Genomic DNA, 6,000 nt, shown 5'->3' with positions numbered 1-6,000 from the left:
CACAAAATAGGTAGTGTGAGGGATACAAAAAAATGGCCACTGCTTATCTGGATCTCATATTTATTACATGTATAAATCTTTCTCTTGTTTTTTCCTGGATTTACTAAGTACAAATTCCCTTTGCCATACTTACATTTGTTTTGCAATAAACTTTAGCTAAATAAATAAATAAATAAATAAATAAATAAATAAATAAATAAGATAAATAATCACAAAGCCAGTTAAAATATGTATCTTTGCACAGGGGCCCTATAAAAACCATTGTTGATGTGGTATGTTTGGACATAAAAATTAAAACCCAAAGCAAAACAAACAAATTCTGAGGCCCTTGAAAAGAAAAAAGCTGTGGATATACTGAAAATAAATACTTTATCAACCAATTCTCTGGGTGGATGAATGGATGAATTATTCCCAGGAAACAGTAAGTTGGGTCCTTTCAATGGTACAGCATGTCTCTTTCAGGCCACTCAAGGCTTATTCAGAAAAGGAAGTTGCTGTCTATAAACTGTACCAGAGAGTCAAGGGATCAAAGCATTTCCCTATCTCACTCACCAGGAAGGTCTGGCAGATTGAGAATGTTCCAGAAGAAAGCAAAGGTCTCCTTGAATCATACCCAGTGTAGAAAATGGGAGATGTTAAGAAAAACTCCTTTGAGACCATCAGTACACAAAGATTCTTAGCAGACCAAAAGTCAGAGTTCTCAAATAAATGATTCTCAGTGGTCTAACCCTTTACATCAAATTCCTACTAAAAGAATTCCAAAGCTTACATTATTGCCTTCCCAAAGCATATTAATTCTTTCCATCCTTATTTAACTCTGTGAAGTAAATACTATGTTATTATCATTTTATAGGTGAGAAAATTATATACAACAAAATCAGGCAATTTGCCCAATATAACAAAACTTAGAAGTAGGGGAAGAAGATCCCAGGCAAACTTCAGAGGATAAGCTCTTAATCACTCTATAATATTTCTTTTATAAGGTCATTTAGGTATCCTCATTTTATTCAGAAAAAACTTTCTTCATTTACAACATTTATCACATCTTATAATTATACTTCTAGTTGTTCTCATTGATTTATTATCTGTCTGTGCCTGTGGTCTCTGGTACCCTGGGCCATATCTATATAATGTACTTCTGGCACTAAGAAAAATCATCATAAAGATGTCTTAATTATATGAATGAATAAATGAGGAGCCAAATGCAGAAAAAATTGCAGAAAATTGTTTTACCTGATATCATTTTTTTTTTTAAGATTTTATTTATTTATTCATAGAGACAGAGAGAGAGAGAGAGAGGCAGAGACACAGGCAGAGGGAGAAGCAGGCTCCATGCAGAGAGCCTGATGCAGGACTGGATCCAGGGTCTCCAGGATCACGCCCTGGGCTGCAGGCAGCGCTAAACCGCTGCGCCACCGGGGCTGCCCATATCATCATTTTTCAATAAAAACAATTGCAAGCAAAACTTGCTTTGGTACCAAATTGACCTAGGAATTTTTGTTCAGTTGATGGTCATTTCAAGGGGCACACTTAAAGGGATTTCATGGCACCCATCATTTACTCACTATATTCAATGAACCACAGCTCTGTTTTACTGCCTAAATAGAACTGATGCTTCTTTTTAATTATAAGGCAGATTTCTTATATATTACATGCATACTGCTTTTACATCTATTCAACCTACACTACCCATACCTCTTCCCTCTTACTCTTGGAAGCTAATATCCTGAATTATATTCACAATGATTCAGTTCCTCAGTCAACATGAGAAACACGGTCCTGATAATATTGGCCTCAATATGGAAAAATAGATATCTTTTTTATAAATTAATCAAAGCTATAAAGAAAAATTTGCGGTGATGTTTAAAAAGAATTTTAAAAAAGTATAAGAAAGTAAAAACAAGAAATATATGAGAGAAAAGCAAGACCTTGGAGGTATCAAAAGAAAATTTTCCTTCTGATCTACTTCATCTAGCCAGTGACAATCTTTTTATTATTGCCAATTTCTCAGACCCTTACTTTTAATGATTTTTTTTTAAATTTGAGGATACCCTGTGCCTCTTATTAGACTGCAAATGCCTTAATGTTAATGGAAGGAACTATCTTCTATATATGTGGAGAGGCTTAAACACTGGAAAATGGTCAGGTCTCATGGGAGAGAATATACATATAATATGCATACATGTGCATATGCATTCTACATACATCTTGAGGCCTATACATGGTCAGTGCATAGGAGGAATACTGAATAGCAAATAGGAAGAGACAATTCATAGGCACAGGAGCTATGAAGGAGCTGTGTGGGTGAGACAAAGAAGAAAGTGTCCTGGGTATTCCCAAGAAAGATAGAAACATGCCTAAAACAAATTTTAGATACACTTCTGCATGATTTACCTGCATTCAACTTTTGAGAAAACATTTAATAATACCTCAGTTATTCTCTGATATCTCTGAGTTCTGGCTGCTCTTTCTTATTTTTTTTTTCTTTCTTTTTATTTATTTATTTTTTTTATGTGGGCTCCATGCCCAGTGTGGACCTTAACGCAGGACTTGAACTCTCGACCATGGGATCAAGATGTAGGCTGAGATCAAAAGTCAGATGCTTAACAGACTGTGCCACCCAAGTGTCACAGCCTGCTCTTTACCCACTTTAGAATTTGGGTAGTGAAGGAGGTAGGGAGCTCTGTGTGATCGACACATGATTCCATTTCTTAGTACTTTTTATAGGTCATGTATCTTAATGTTTTTGGACTCAATAAATTATTTGAAAGTAAAGAGGAGTAAGAAAGCTGGCCTGAACAGACACTAATAAGGTCTCATTCTGAGACCAGACTTTTTTTTAATATAAATTTATTTTTTATTGGTGTTCAATTTGCCAACATATAGAATAACACCCAGTGCCCATCCCATCAAGTGCCCCCCTCAGTGCCTGTCACCCAGTCACCCCCACCCCCTGCCCACCTTCCCCTCCATCCCCCCTAGTTCGTTTCCCAGAGTTATGAGAGACCAGACTTTAAAGCCTATGACCTGTTGCAAAGTTCCAATATTTGTAGAAAGTTTATCAAATGGAAGTTGATATGCACTGCTGCCAATATCTTCTACCTCCTTGTAAATCAACAAGCCTGTCTTAACTGAAAAATGACCAAAACCTATTTATTAGTCAACATATTGAATTATTGCTTTCTCATTTTCAGAAATTACTTTAGATCACTTAATTATCCTATAGATAGGTCAAAGGCTAGCAATCTATGACCCATGGACTGAATACCATTTACTTAAGCTTTAAAAATGTGTTTGTAAAATCATTTAGGCAGCAAACATCTCAGAAGCAGAGACTCTAATATTCAATTTGCTTATACCTAACACTATTGGAGTACTATGAATATTAAGCAATTACAAAATGATATTATATGCATATGTCCGAAAATGTGAATTAAATGATTTTCCTAGCTGAGGAACTCAGCTTTCAGAGCACAGAAACACAGCTCATTCCTTCTCATTTGTTACATGTGGGCATGCCATTACTTTAGCTATTCTGATGGCTCAGGAACAGAGATCCCAAAATACAGTGTCATTAGAAACACATCAGTGCTAGGGAAGAATTTTAAAGATAGATATGATTTAGGCAAGAGATAAAAGAGTGTAGATATACGTCAGTGAATTTTGTCCAAGCAGGGCTACCATGTTATATAGTTCTATAACACAAAAGCGAAACTGAAATTTTGCTGCAGGGAGAACAATTTGCAAAGACTAAATGTAAACAACATTCATATTTTACCTCTTGGAATTGTTCAACTCAGCAGCAGCACCAGACAGCCCATCCTAATTTTCTCTGAAGCACAGCCACAGGATTTGCTATTTAGGCATCAAAGATTGTTGTAGGCCTATGGAGCCAAATCCTTTTCTGAGTTTGGGATCAGGCCACCTTAACACTGATTCTCAAGAGTCCTGAAGGTCACTAGCTTTCTGTGCCTTGCTTTTGCTGATCCAGCACTTAGAATTTTCATTTCCATTTTGAAACCAATAAATCAGCATATCTTGCCAGAGGAGTTTTAACCTCTTAAGATGCAATCAAATTGCTCAGTCAGAATGACTCCTGAAAATTGATCTGCACATTGTTAAGAATGGAAGAGAACTTTCATGTTTCTAAGGAATATATATTGGTGATTTATAAAATAATGCTAGCTGGTTCCTGCAGGATTAAGTAATGCTGTTATAATTAGAAAGATCTAAGATTATTTGTTCAAATACAGCAGAGAGTTGTCTATCAGTGATATTGGCCAATTGTAGACAGTTAGATAACCAATGTGTTTGCTGATATGTTGTTTTGTAATTATCTTCATGTCATTCTGAATGTTTACGGTCTTTGATCATTGTTAAGAACCATAAAAACAAAATGTGACTTTAATTTCTAAAGTACCTCTGTTAGTGTTTTATATAACATACCAAAGGCTTTGAAGTTGCTTTTGGTTTGTATGGCGTTTGGGGAAGAAAGAAGTACATAATTTCATTATTCTTAACCTGCATTCTCTAGTTTGACCCAATAAACTAGCGATAGGTAATTTTCTCCAAAATTATGTATTTGAATAAAACAATTTTAATTTTAACATATTAATTTTCTCATTCAGTGTGTGAGTAGTATTATCAGTGTATTGCTTCTCAAATTTCTCCACTCCAATCTTGTCCGATTTCTTTGGTCAGGGCTGGCCTCATAAGGGAATCCTAAAAGATCATTCATCTCTCTGCTTGAACATTGGAAGGGAGTTAAGAAATGACGACCTCTCTTGAGACCCTACATCTCTCTTTAATGAAGCAATATCTATCTAATTAATTTAATCAGACTATTATAGAGATTAGCAAGGTAACATGTCCCAAGTGTCCAGTGTTATTTAGAGAAAGGCTTTATGTATATGGAAGGAACAGCAGGATTTTATCTATGCATTATTCCCTCAGCCCTTAAACACACTGCTTTTCAGCTTTAGAGCTCAGAATCAAGTGAGCATAATGTCAATGTAAGACTCAGATAAAAGAACAAGTGAATCATCAATCACTAAAATCACTAAGTAATATCAGAAACATGAACATGACAAATCAGTCTGCTATTAGGAATCTCAGAATGACATTTTTTTTTTCTTACAGAGTTTAATACTAATTTCTCCCCTTTCAACTGCTGGATGGCATATAAACTGTAATCTATGCATGTTTTGTTAAACCAGCAAGGCAGTTAGTATTGTTTCTCTCTTTCCATAGAAAGGAATGTAAACCTCCACCATCAGGTAAGTGTAATGGAATAATCCTTGCCTCTAAATTTTTCATTGTTGTGAACGGAAAATAATAACATGCTTTTTGTTACTGTTGTTATCACCAACTCATGTTCTGTTTAAAGGCAATTATTGCTAAAATATAAATGGGTAAAGGGAATAGAATAATGAAAGGAGTCATTAAAAGAGTTTTGTGAGCAAGTCTAGTAAAGACAGCTGCAATGCATTAAATTGTACTTTAATTATTTCAAAGTTTTCCTCAGAATACTTAAGGGAGAATTGCAGAAATATTGGAGAGGAAAGGCCAAGCTGTGCGAGGCATTCTGAATGAAAATATAATAAGGTTCTCTACCTCCATTATTTTTCCATGTGTTTTCTGTAGCCCATAGTGGAAGGATAGGAAAGAATGGATACTACTCCCAACCCTAAGCCTCAGTTCTTGGTTGCAAAAGCCTTAAAAATATGCTGTCCTTTTGCATTTACTCCATAATTATGGTATGGGCTCTTTATGGAAGGAGATATGAAAAAATCTAAAGAATAATCTTCTAATTTGCCCAGAAGCGTTTTCACTCCATCAGAAACTATGCAAATTCCTTCTTGGTCCCTCAAGAGTTGCAGAAGTTAAAGCTGGTATTAGGAGAAACTTCACTCTTGTTCATTTTTATGAGGCTTTTAAGGAGCCTATGTATAAAGAGAGAAATATCAGCACTGAGTAGGGGGGCCAGGTCTAACTGGTTCC

This window comes from Canis lupus, chromosome 32 (genome assembly GCF_011100685.1).
Source record: "Canis lupus familiaris isolate Mischka breed German Shepherd chromosome 32, alternate assembly UU_Cfam_GSD_1.0, whole genome shotgun sequence".
Classification (NCBI taxonomy): domain Eukaryota; kingdom Metazoa; phylum Chordata; class Mammalia; order Carnivora; family Canidae; genus Canis; species Canis lupus.
This window is presented reverse-complemented; position numbering follows the sequence as displayed.